The sequence below is a fragment of the Crocodylus porosus genome, unplaced genomic scaffold (genome assembly GCF_001723895.1).
Source record: "Crocodylus porosus isolate Cpor-Errol unplaced genomic scaffold, CroPor_comp1, whole genome shotgun sequence".
In the NCBI taxonomy this organism is placed as follows: domain Eukaryota; kingdom Metazoa; phylum Chordata; order Crocodylia; family Crocodylidae; genus Crocodylus; species Crocodylus porosus.
Window position 1 is genome coordinate 2,115,963 of NW_017728928.1, and position 12,983 is coordinate 2,128,945.

The following is a 12,983-nucleotide window of genomic DNA, read 5'->3' on the forward strand; positions in this document are numbered from 1 at the left end:
CGGACTCGATCTGCTCAGGTCCCTTCCGACCCTACTAAGTATGAAACTAGGACATTTCCTAAAGAGCTGGTGGTGTCTTATTCAACACAGACCCAGCAAATACGGCTCTGTCCTATGGGAAACACTTTTGGCAACGCACGGGAAGGATGATGTGAACCAGGGGCACAAGGAGCACTCGGATATTGAAGAGAATAGAAAGCCTGGGTGCATCTTCCCCCCGAGAGGGAATGGGGTTTGATGGGATCTCTTCATTTTAAAGAGCTGATGAAGGAAGGGGCTGGCAGCTAAGGATAGAAGAGGAACGTAGCTATGCCGCTGGCTTCGGTTGCATTTGTCTGCGAGTCAATTGGGCTGATTAAGAGAAAGGAATTCTGTTTGCTCTCCTGTAATACCAGGAGATGAACGGCTCAGTGCTGGACTTCATTAGCTGGGAGCCTGACGTTGTTTCCCGTGAACAAAAGGCTAGTCCCTGAAGTTAATCTCTCACACCTGTTCAGCTTTGTTCCAGAAAGCATCCTGCCCTGGCTTGGATTGCTGCAGACTGACATGACACCGGAGGCAACCCCCCCAGTCCAACAGAGGAGTTAACTGTGCTTTTCACTCATCGTGCTTAAGAGCCTGAGAGCTGGCATGGCACGTCGCCGGCTTGGCCTTCCAAACTCTGAACATGCCGGAGACTTGAGACACGGTCGTATGCCGCAGGCAAAGCTAATTGGAGCCTCCCTGGGACATGACGCCCAAACCCACTGGAATCAGTGGAAAAAATCCCAGTGACTTCAGTGGTTTTGAATCAATCTCTGGGGTGTACTTGCTTGGCTGGATCAGACTAGTGACCTATCCCATCCTGTGCTATATCACTGTTTGCACCCGGAAGCACTGGGCTTGATCGTACCTGGCCTACCCAGTATTGCTCCCAGTGGTAATTGCTGTTACCATAAGCAATCTGTTTTGTTTTTTAAACCCAATTCTTGCACGCACTCCCATTTTTGCTTGTATTCTTGTCTCCACCCTCCGTCCATACCCATGTCAAGGGCACCTCCCGTGACCAAGGACATGCTGACAAAGCATCTGGAAGCTGTGCCCATGAATGTGGTCTGTAACCAGCAGGATGCAACACCAAATGAGCTGGCCCTTGAGACCTCAGACCCTGCCTCCCTACCAGTGTGCTAAACAATTATTGCAAAGGGGTCACCTTCGCCTCGGTTGATGGGAACAATGTCCACAGCCCATTCAGTCCTCCCCTGATGGGTGCACCAACAAATGAGGGGGTTTAAATGGTGAGTGTTCACTGTGTGCATGGGAAGGAAAGATGTTTGCATGCTAAGAACTAGCCTGAACACTTCCCTGTCAAATCGTGTCCTATAATACACCACCTGTCAGAAAACAGTGATGTTCAACCTTTGCAGTCCAACTCATTGCCCAAATCATTCCTATCACCGGTCCCCCTCCCCTGCTACCTTGTCAGAGTATAATGCCCTCTTTAATTATGACTTGCAGAGAGAAAGGGTCCATAAAAATGATACATGATGCAAGGGCTCCAAAATCTTGTGCAAGCAACTGATAATTCATGAAGCAACATCACAGAATCGGCAGTATCTTTGTTTTGCATTACCCTAGCCACTAAAGATGCTGATGACCCTCTATCCATGCTCTCCCAAGCAATGACTATATTCATCCAAGGAGTGACTATATTCATCCAAGGATTGACTATATTAATCCAAGGAATGACTATATTCGTCCAAGGAGTGACTATGCTCATCCAAGGATTGACTGTATTCATCCAAGGAGTGACTATATTCATCCAAGGATTGACTATATTAATCCAAGAAGTGACTATATTCATCCAAGGAATGACTATATTCGTCCAAGGAGTGACTATACTCATCCAAGGAGTGACTGTATTCATCCAAGGAATGATTATATTCATCCAAGGATTGACTATACTCATCCAAGGAATGATAATATTCATCCAAGAAGTGACTATATTCATGCAAGGAATGACTATATTCTTGCTCTGGCTGAACTGTCGCAGCCTTGAGCCATGTGATCCCAGCCCAGAGATGAGCTTCCCCCTCACTCAGCAGAAGTAATTCGGTGGAAGAGTCTTGAAAAGGAAAAAAACAACCCCACTCGTCCCGTCATGCCACTGGATGTTAATATACCAGGCATACTCTGAGTCTCCTGGTTCTCTATCATCATATATAATACCTGCAGAAATGGCTGGGATAATGATGTTTGCTCCTTCGCTTGCAGCCCTGTTCTCTCTCCAGTGCCTTCGGGGTGGGGGAAGCTGCGCAGCCCAGGAGCAGGTTCTCTAAAAGGTTCTTTGTTTTTCCTGCCCAGGTATTAAGTTGATGGCACAACAATCCCCAAGTACATTGGATTCACTTTCCTGCCCTCCCCTGCCTGAATGAAGACCTTGTCGTGCCCCTCGCCCCCACCCCGTCCACTACGGGTGCACCCTGCGCAGGCAACCTGAAGAATGGGCCGCAGGAATGCAGTCAGAACAGAGCCAAATTGTTCAAGCTGCGTGAAGAAGGGAAGGGCGAGAAGACAAGAAAAGGGGGGGAGACGGGGTGGGGAGAGAACGACGAGAACCGTCTCCAGATGGCTGACTTTCCGAGGAGATATTTGGTGGATAACACGGTTTATTTAAAAAAAAAAAAAATAAAAATTTTTTTTTTTAATGGTGCAAATCAAAAGCTCCCCCATCCCCGCCTGCCCCTGCCCGCACGTCGTCCCCCCTCCCAAGAGCAGGGTTTGTCGGCACAGTGGCCTACACAGAAAGGTGACATTTGAGAGAACAATTGCTGGGCTGTTTTACCATGCCTGCTGCTATGAATGAGGCTTAAGAAAAGGTGTCCTTGGCCTCATGCTAATAGTCATCATCTTCATCGTGCCTGCGTGCGCTCTCTAGCTAACACAGCCTTATGAAATAGGGGCACACCGCTAATAAACAAAGCACTATAAAAGATCAGATTGTTGCATGCTCTAGCCTCATTTCCTTGCTGCCGCCAGCAACCTGCTCGCCGTTCATCACTCCTGCTTGCAGCAGCGAGGAGGCCTGGGGTCCGCTCTCCCCCCCGCCTTGTCTCTCTGGGTGCTTCTGCCTTGCCCTTTTCCAGAGCAGAGAACAAACCATGGGCAAGTCCAGCAATAAAGGAATAAAGGAAATAAAGCTGGCTCGGTCCTTGAGCTAAATGACACAAGCCATGTGGTCTCTGCGAGCTAAGCGAGCAGCTGCCCACGGGGACAGGCGTAACTGCTGCCCACGGCCCTAGCTGCAGTGCTCTCTCGAGCGAACGTGATGCAGGTGCTGGGTTTGTTAGCGGTGCTGAGACGACTTTCAATGAATCAGTTGCGGACAGGAGGAGAAAATGGTCCATCCTGTTGTCTCGGAGAGATGAAGTTGCTGCTGCCTCTGTATGACTTTCAGGTACGAAGCTACGATGGGCTGAAGAGGATGAAAATGCATCATGAGAATCTGGACTGGATCCATATTAACATCATCATCATCATCATCATCATCATCCCTAACTGTCTTGTGGTTCTGGTCTTCTAGACGGCTTCTCTGACGGAAAGGGCTCTTCCTATTGCCCGCACCCATTCTCCAACCTGCCTTGGGATCAGTGAAATGGGCATCGCTTGTGGACTAAGGAGCTGGAAGGTAAGGGTCGTCATTTGTAACAGGAGCTCTTAGCAGCCATTTACCCAGGATCCACCTCCACTGGGCACATCCGTGGCCAGCACGCTTGGCTGCAAACTGCCCATGAACTCGGCTCCCGTGAACCGAGTCAAAATAGGCCGTGCCTGAAAGAGGATGAGCAGATGCCGAAGCACGGCGTGCTACTTCGGGCTGTTACCTGAGGTTTCTGTTTCTTCCGTGCTCCCTCTACTCTCTCCATTTTCTCAGAAAGTTTTGACTCGTTTCCCAGCATCTTGAATAACCGTCACCAAAAAAAAAAAAAAAGAAAAAGAAAAAGGAGCAAACTGCTATCTGGGTGAATAACACACCCCGGGTGTGTGTGTACGCACAATATGCACAACAGTCTCCATGTACTGTGTATTTAACTATTTACCTCTGCTAGTACTTAGGCTGTTCATCTTGATGTCTGTCTTTTTAGAGCTAGAGATGTGCACATTGTGTGTGTGTATTTGTTTCGAGCTATGTGCATTTTCAAGTTGTAACACAGCTCTATAGCAGTCCATCCTGCGAGGAATTTTTGCTTTTCTTTCACTACATTAATTTTATTACTCCTAAGCTTTTCTTTGTCCCCTTTCTTCAGTCTTTGAAGTGCAGTCAGTACTACTATAAACGATGTTGCTGGCATGTGCCAAATGAAGGAATTACCGTGTCCCCTAAGAAAGCAGAGTGTATTGGGTCCTCTTTCTCGTCTCCCTGACTCAGTTTCCCTACCTGCCAAACAGAGATAATGCCGATTCTGTGATGTTGCTTCGTGCATTATCATTTGCTTGCAGAAGATTTTGGAGCCCTTGCAAAGAGAAAGGGTGCGTAAAAGGATACATGAGACAAGTCGTACTTAAATGAGCCCTTGTAGAAACACATTGGACACCCAACAGGGGAAAAAAAAGAGCATCAGATACTATAAAATGACAGACCCGAACAAAGGACAGCCAGAAGTTTCCCTCAGTTTGCTGCTGAAAAACGTGTCTGGGGGAACTTTTCCAAGCAGCTATATTAAAAAAAAGGCATATACACGATGTCTTTCCCTGTCTTGTAGACCATATCTGATCGAATACTGCATGGACAGCCAAGCCAAGGAATCATCTGTCATTGTGGTCTTGCATTTAAAATACACCTTGACCATGAGCTCTTCAAGGTAGGAACATGTTCTCTGTGTGGCACCATTGGTGAACTGTAACCCGCTGCCATTGCTCATGGGATTACTTGCATAATGAACAATAGTAAAATGCCATGCAGATGCCAGCAGATAATGCTGATGTTAGCTGCGTCTAATGCATTATGCCTGCTTTTTAACTGATGGCGGGTGGATACAAGATCAGCATCTACAGGCAGAAAAAGCCATATGAGTACAGATTTAGCAGCTGTTTGTCTATCTGTCGCTGTTGGGTCTCTGACAACCTCACCATCCTGGGTGGATTTTATCCTCTCAGATAGAAGTTCACAGGGTATCTATCTATCTATCTATCTATCTGTCCGCTTTTACAGCCTGCAATCACACCAACTGGATCCAGACCCGGTGCCCTCATCATACATTCCTCTTCATCTTAAAAATGGCCATGATGGGCTTAAACAGCTGCTTTCTTGCTGTTCTTTTAATGCACAAAAACCATGGGTATTTCACTTTAAGAAACTGCGAGGCCGTTTGAGCGGTGTGTGTGCAACGCTGGGGTGTGTGTAGGGGTGGACAGGAGAACAGAGCCTGGCTCGTAGCCATTTTCTGTTGGCAAATAATTCCAATAATCTTTTCCTATAGTGTGTTTATTTTTATTTTTATCAGAGAACAGGAGAGCGATGTGTTTGGGCTGCACTGTAAGACAGCTCAGGGAGTTGCTACTGAGTGGGCTGGGTGGCTAGTGGGACATAATTGGCCGTAGCCCTAGGCTATCATAAAAGAAACTGAAACCAGAGTGTTAATGCCTTGGCCAAGTTACAGTGAAATGGTTTTACTGTTCAAGGAGAAATTGAAATGGCAATAAGTCTGGGGGTGGGTTGCATCTGTGTTTAGGGATCTTGGAGGTAAGTGCAAGGCAGCAAGGGTATTTGGCTGAGCAAAGGGGGTGTGTGTGTACAACAGTGGAGACCACGGTGGGCTGAGTACTGCTTTACTGATTTGTTCGTCGTCTCAGGTGATGCGAAGAATATACTAGATTTCCCGCTGCCACTGATCCTATTAAACGGAGACAAAGGCAGAGTTATAGGAGTCTCTTATAAGCCTGGTGGATACCGAACCAGAAACAAGGCTGCTAGAGATACCATCCAGGTCCTCTCTCCTCTGCAATCGTGCAGCATCAATTCCCCCTTCCCTTTTTTTTTCACATATTCCAAAATTGTTGCTGTCCTTACTATGAGCCGATTATATATTAATCAGGGGAGAGACCAAGGCTCTGAATGCCAGTTTCTGAAATTATGACGGTTCCTTTGAAACTCCAGATGCTCGCTGTGGTCACGTACAGACATTGCACTTAGACTGGTCGAAGTGAACGTAGATCAGTCTAAACCCATACATGTACAGACATTTGGTACGTGTACAGACTGGTTTAAAAGTGGTGCCAGCAACCTAAGATAGACCCGGTGAGGGGTCCATTGCACTGAAAATGATACCGATGCATTGAACTTATGTCCTGGTCCTGTGACTAGAAATGGAAAGGAAAGAGTTTTCTAGGCCTACAAAACAGTCAGAGATTTAACAATGCGCCCATGCCACAGCGAGACCAAACCAAGACCTTCCATGAACACACATGGAAAGAGAGTGAGGCCCATATCTAGACTGGTGCAAAAGTTCGGGGTTAGGGGAAGGCAGGATCATCCCTGACTAAACCATCCCAGCTTGGTGTCTGTCCAACCTGCTCTTGAAAACGTCCAGGGCTGGAGAGTCCAGGATCTGTGTTCAATGCTGGACCATCCTTATAGTCAGAAAGTTCCTCCTAATCTCCAGCCTCAGTTTCCTTTGCTGCAGTTTGAGGCCATTGCTCCTAGTTCTGTCCCTACAGCCAGGGGGAAAAGCCTGTCTCCATCCTCTCAAGTATTTATCCAACCCCCCCTCAGTCTTCTCTTCTGCAAACTAGATAACCCTAGTCTTTCAGCCTTTCCTCATAAGTCATGCTTCCCAGGCCCACGCTAATGGCTGGTCTTGTGACAAGAGCACGCTGTCGACTCATATTCATCTTACAATCCAGGACAGTCCCCAGGTTTTTTTCTGCAGTACTGCAACCCGGCCTGTCATTCCCCTGCTGTATTTATTCACGTTCAGGTCTAATGAAATAAATGGAACTGCATCGTAATATAATATAAATGGAAGCATTGAAGCTGATAGGGCTTTTCTTGTGGTTAAATTAATAGGCTATTATTAACCTGCTTTAGGACACAGTCTTGCAAACACAGATACCTATATAGGGCCCACTGGAGCAACTGGACTTCATGGTGGCTGCCTGCAATGAAACACATTGTGGGAACGGGGTCTTTGATGAACTTTATACTTGCAAACAGGCCTGTGAGCACAGTTCCTTTGCTAAGGATGTTAATAGTCACTGTTAACAGAGTATCTGCCTGCTAAAGGTTGTATGCAGTCACCATTTCTGGATCCTCATTTGAGTCCTTCAATGGGTTCAACACAATAACAACCAATCCACCTTGACCCCTTTCTCTTCAAGTAAGTACAAACTGGGTGCATGTGTATCACCCACCACTTCTCCCCATCCCCCTCTTTTTTTTTGGTCAAGAGGCTCAAAAGTGACTGGTGATTTGGGGTCTCTATTGTGAGACCCTCTAAAGGACTCTGATTTCAGAGGTGGTCCCAGCACCTGGATGGTGGAGGCCTCTTTCCAGTGTCTCATGTTGGGCAGCATCAATCACTAATCAGGTTTGAAAGCATCAGATCATTCATCTTAACGCAGACAATTTGCAATATTTAGGCTCATATAGTCAGCCATTTTTTTTTCCTCCCATGGAAAATAAGATTCTTTGCTGGAAAAAAAATCAGAAACCTACATAGTTCATCTGATGTCTGAAATATTTCTAGCTGGAATATTGCTTCATTACCGCGTGAAAGGTATAACTGGCCTCAAACAGGTGCCTTATGCATTCATTTGCTTTTGTAGACTGGGTTTGCTCATATGAGTGCCTCTCTGATGATGGACCATCATTTTCTCTCATGGGGATGGAGCCTTTGGACACGATGCATCACAGAAGATTTAATCCAGTTTGGAGATAAGACCTATAGAGGTGAATGGGAACAGGAGACAACCATGGCAAGAGAGCTGAATCATAGTATTTCAGATTTCAGCCAACATGCTTCGGTTTTCACTCTAAAAAATCACAGTCTTCCTGGCTTGCAAACATTTCTTCATGACTTAAAAAAAAAAAATCAGAATTTTTGCAACCCCCCCCCCCCATGGAGTTACTCAAAAACACTGATTTTCCATCCAAAGCCAGCGTTGACCAGCCCTACCAACAAGACGATCGCCAAGGGTTTGGTTCACAGACATCAGGCTAAGTATCATTTAAAAAACGACCAGGAAAAAAGTAGCATGCTTCTGCTGTACATGGCTGGTATATTTTTCCTTTGGACGTTGGCCACCCCAAGCACACACAGAGCTCTCTGTAAGCCTACCTCACCCTCCAAAAAACACCAGAGGAGAAAAACTCTTTGCGACTTGGATGGGATCCGTCTGGGGGTGCGGTGGGCTGCAGGAGGGAGGGGGGTGGCAGGGAAGCCGAGTTTTCAGCTAAGTTCCTTTTTCTATTTTATTTAGATTAGGTTCTGCTCAGCAGGGTGATTTCTTAATTAGAGCAGGCCAGTCGTGCAGGCCTGTAGCCCCAGACCCCTGCTCTGCCTTCTAAAGTTTCACGAGGGAAGTTGTCGTGCCTTATTTCCTGAGCTCCAATATTTGAGCAGTGTGCGGTGATTTCAATGGGAGGAAAAGACATGTAATTTAATCATCTTTATTAGATTTTGGGGAAGGGAGGGGGGATGGGCGGGAGGAGGCACTGGGAATTGTGTCCTCTGTCTCTCTACTTTCTATTCTTCTTCTAGTGGTCAGAGATGAGATTTCATGGTCCCCTGGCAAAGGAAAGAAGGGAGTGGAAAGCAAAAGGCTATAAAAGACTAGTTAGTGAAGGACTTTTTGTTCCACGCTGCAATTAAATCACACAAATAACCTTTATCTCTGTCTGGGCAGAATGATACCTTCGAGTGGATTTATGAATGGCTGTCTCTGAAAATGTTGGCCCCTTGGTTCTGTAGATGCTGTGCAATGGCCTCTGCAATCACGATGATGGATGTTGAGAAATGACAGTGAAGCCAGCTAACAAAAGCCACACAGAGTTAGGAGCTTTTTCTGAGCCACCTCCCCAAAAAACCAACAAAACCAAAAACCCCCCAAACCAAAAACACTTGCCCGTTCGTAAATTTTAGGAGCTTCCCAAAAAATTTCTGCAAAGCAGAATCTCTATAGAGTTGGCCATCTTGGCTTTTCTCAGGTGAGCGTTGAACTGCTACTGTTTTTAAGGCCCTCACATCTATTTAATTCACTGTTACAAAAGCCGAAAGCAAAACAGTGTCTACAGGGGAATGGGTGATAAGGATGGAAGTCATGGAGGTTTCTCAAAACAGAAAGGAAGCGAGAAATACTGGGTTGCAAAATAAGAAAGCAAGTGCCTGAATCATATCTGGGCCTCTTCTGACCGGAGTCACAAATACACATGACTGTGTACACACCATTGCACACACACACACACACTCTCTAAACACACAGAAGTGGAGACAAAGATTTACGCCTGATTCAGTGTGGTACATGGTGGTCTACTGGTCCTCAATAGGATGCCATATAGATGCAAAAGTCTGGCTGTGTAAGGATCACCGTAGGCTCGGGACCATAATCTATATGTAGCTATGCATGTCAAGAGCTATGCATATGTGAATATATAGCTATGTGTATATGCCTATGTATATGTGTATGTAGATGTATATGTAGATGTACTTGTAGATGTAGATGTACTTGTGTATATGCGCATATGTGTATATAGCTCTGCATGTGTGTACATGTGTGTCTGTAGTGTAGATGCACATGTGTATATGTGCATATGTGTATGTAACTATGTGTATATAGCTATGTAGATGTGTATGTAGATGTACATGAGTATATGTGCATATGTGTATGTAGCTATGCATATTTGTATGTAGATGTACATGTGGCTGTACTTGTGTATATGCACGTATATGTATATCACTGTGCATATGTATAAATGTGTATGTAGATGAACATAAGTATATGTGTCTATAGCTGTGCATATGTGTATACAGGTATGCATACGTGCACATAATGCTCACTGAACTCAAACATACGCAATGTGGGCTGGATCCTGGGAGGGTGTAGGGATCCCTTGCTAGCAATGAGGCTAACCCAATTTACGCAACCCAAAGCTCTGGCCTTGTCTACCCCAGCTGGAGAATCGTGTACTCTTATCCCATTGATCTTAAAAACTAATCAGCAAGGAGGTACCTCATTTGGAAGGGATCCAAGCTCCACATTTATGGTCAGGCCAAATGAAATGGGATCCAGACCTTTTTAAATGAAGCCAATTTATAGATAAAACCATACAGGAAAGAAACATATACGTATGATGGCACCACCTTTTCTCTCTCTCTCTCATATGCAGTTTAATGTGTGCATTTATGCTGCCCGCCTGAAGGACCGTGTCTGCTCCACTGGTGGGTTGTAGTTGCTTTTCTTCAGCTGTGAAACATGAAAGCCTCTTGAAGATAGTGTGGGAGAAAATCTGCTTAAATAACGATATATCGAGCCGGGGTATTTGTAGCAGTTTTGGTGCCCTGGGCAGAGGTGTGTGTGTTTGTAGGTGTGTGTGAGTGCATGGAGCAGGGAGGCAGGGGTCCAGAGCTGCTGGTATCCTGCTTGCCCTGCCTAGCTCTCCTGCGGTACAGTCCATGCTTCAGACAGGTTCAAAAGTGCGGGCACATAATCACAGTGAAAGATGAGAAATCCCTTGTTTTATAATCCCCAGCAACATCTGGGAGACCCAAGCCCCTGCTGCGCTAGGCCCTGTACAAACAGAGGGAAGTGAGAAAGATGCTCACTTGCCCCCAAATGCTTACCAAATAAATGCATGATCATCAGGAATCTTTCGACTGGCTGCACGTGAGCCTATGGTCTGGTTTTGAGGTTGGTACTAAGTCCTTACCAAACTCACCACTTATAAGGAGGGCAACATCGGGGCCTTCTGCAAAGAAGTTGATGAGTTAAGCCCTGAAACACCTTGGCGGGAGAAAAGAAGGGGTTGAACTCCAGTCCTATAATTAAAAACCAAAAAAAGACGCTTTAGTTCAATTGCAGGGGATACTGAGTTTTGCAGAGTGTCACACCAGGGTTGTCCCCACTATTTATAGGCTTGTTTGCCTTTCTCACCACCAGATCCATACATAAAATGTGGCCCTAGAGCTGCATGTGTGCGCAGTTAAATAGTAAGGCTTTGGTACCGCAGTGAGGGAAAGGGGAAGGCCTCCGGTCTATCCAGAGGAGACCACAAGCAAAAAATGAGTGTCGAGGGCTCTTCCTAGGGGACCCTGCTCTGTGTCACTGAATAACCAGAGCCGTGGCAGTGACCAGCTCTGTGCAAGAGGGACTGCAGAGCCAGAGGAGGATGGGCTTCACGTGGCAGTGCTTAGGGGCTTTGGCAGAATTGAAAGCCAGTCTTAAGACAAAAATAGCTGAGGGCACTGCAGGCCACGACAGCGATACATTAGCAAGACAGGAATAGCCAGGGCATTGGTTAGGATCAGGGCATAGCAGCCGGACAGAGTGGAAAGTTTTGCATAACTCTACCCGTGCTATCCCTGCCTCTAGGAAATGCATTAGCAAGTCCTTCCCCTCCCTCACACTCATGCACAGCCACAGAGGTGAGTGCAATCTGCCCCATGAAGCAGGAACACTGCAGAGTACAACATCCCTTGGAAATGCCACAACCGTCCCTAAGGCTGGGGACAGACATTACACGCAAAGCGGTTTAAGTGATCAGAAACGGGTTTAAACCTGTAACAGAACAGATGTTCAGTGCGCATAAACCAGTTTGAAAGCGGCTGAAACTGGTTTGAGATAAACCTGGCTGAATGCCGTATCAGACTTAACTGATTCGGGTCAAACCGGTTTGTGCAATGTCTGTCCCCACTGGCTGGGCAAGTAGGAGCAAGTGCCAAGCAAAAGCTGCAAGGGCATCTCCCCTGATTGGGCATGCACATGGGTGTGTGTGGGTGTGTGTGTGAAAAAGGTTGAGAAGTGGAAAGGAGATCAATTAGGACACATCAAATAAGCAATCCCCACAATTCGAAGTTATGATTAGGGCTTCAGCAGTATGGAGGCTGGGTTTCGAAGAGAGTTTGCCTGGATAGAAAGAGAGAAAGAAAATGTAAATTAAAAACAGAAAACGCTCCGATTCCCCCCACCCCCGTCTGCTCTTGACTCCAGGTCTGCATAATTTGTATTTTTTAAAGGGCAAAAAGAACGGACGTGTGTTATCTCTGCAGCCCTCCTCTTAGCTCTGACTGCAGAAATGACAGCAAAGGGGAAACATTATCTGGTGGGGTCGAGCCAATTTTGGAACATTATCCCTTCCCCCCCCTTTCCTGAGACTATCGGAGCTGCAGGGGTAGGAAAGGAAGAGGAGGAAGTGAGGAAGGTCGCCTTACGCTGCCCTGGGAGGGTAACGAACCCAACGCAAAGGCCCGGGTCAGGCTCTCCAGAGTCATTATCGCAACAGCCTGTGAAAGGTTAGGGAGGAAAGAGCTTTTCGGAAGTCTTTGCCCACTAATTGATTGCGAGGGGCGGAAGGAAGGATGTATCAAAAAAAAAAAATTCAAAAAATTAAAGACCCCCCCATGCCAGGTTCAGCCCCCCCCCCCTTGCAACGTACACTATGAAAGAGGCAGCAGGTTGTGCCTTTAACCAGAACAGGGTCGACGGGAAATCAGATGCAACAGGCGCAGGGTTCCCCTTTCATCCTCGTGCCAGTGCTGGGAAATACTTTCCACGTACATTTGCAGGGATGAAATGTAGTGCCTTGAAAAGCAAAAAAGGGCCAGAACGTGCCCCATTCCTGCAGGGTCGTGAGTCCCGGGGAGTCCAGAAGGAATCATCCCTCCTTATAGCACAGAGCTGCTGCATCCTCTCACCGCCCTGTAAGGTCCCCAAAACGTGGGGCAGTATTGACCCGCGATGCACGGGCCCTTCAAGTGGTCTCATGGGCGAAGCTGCAGGTTAGAGACTGC

At 46.6% G+C, this 12,983-nt stretch overlaps 1 long non-coding RNA gene across 1 annotated transcript in view; it reads left to right on the top strand.

Moving 5' to 3' along the window:
* Positions 1-3,191: 3,191 nt before the first annotated feature.
* The window catches only part of LOC109314934, a 53,148-nt gene continuing 43,356 nt past the window's right edge, over positions 3,192-12,983 (top strand). Inside the window, exon 1 of the long non-coding RNA XR_002102389.1 lies at positions 3,192-3,667. This is a non-coding gene — a long non-coding RNA (uncharacterized LOC109314934). The remainder of the gene's footprint in view (positions 3,668-12,983) is intronic.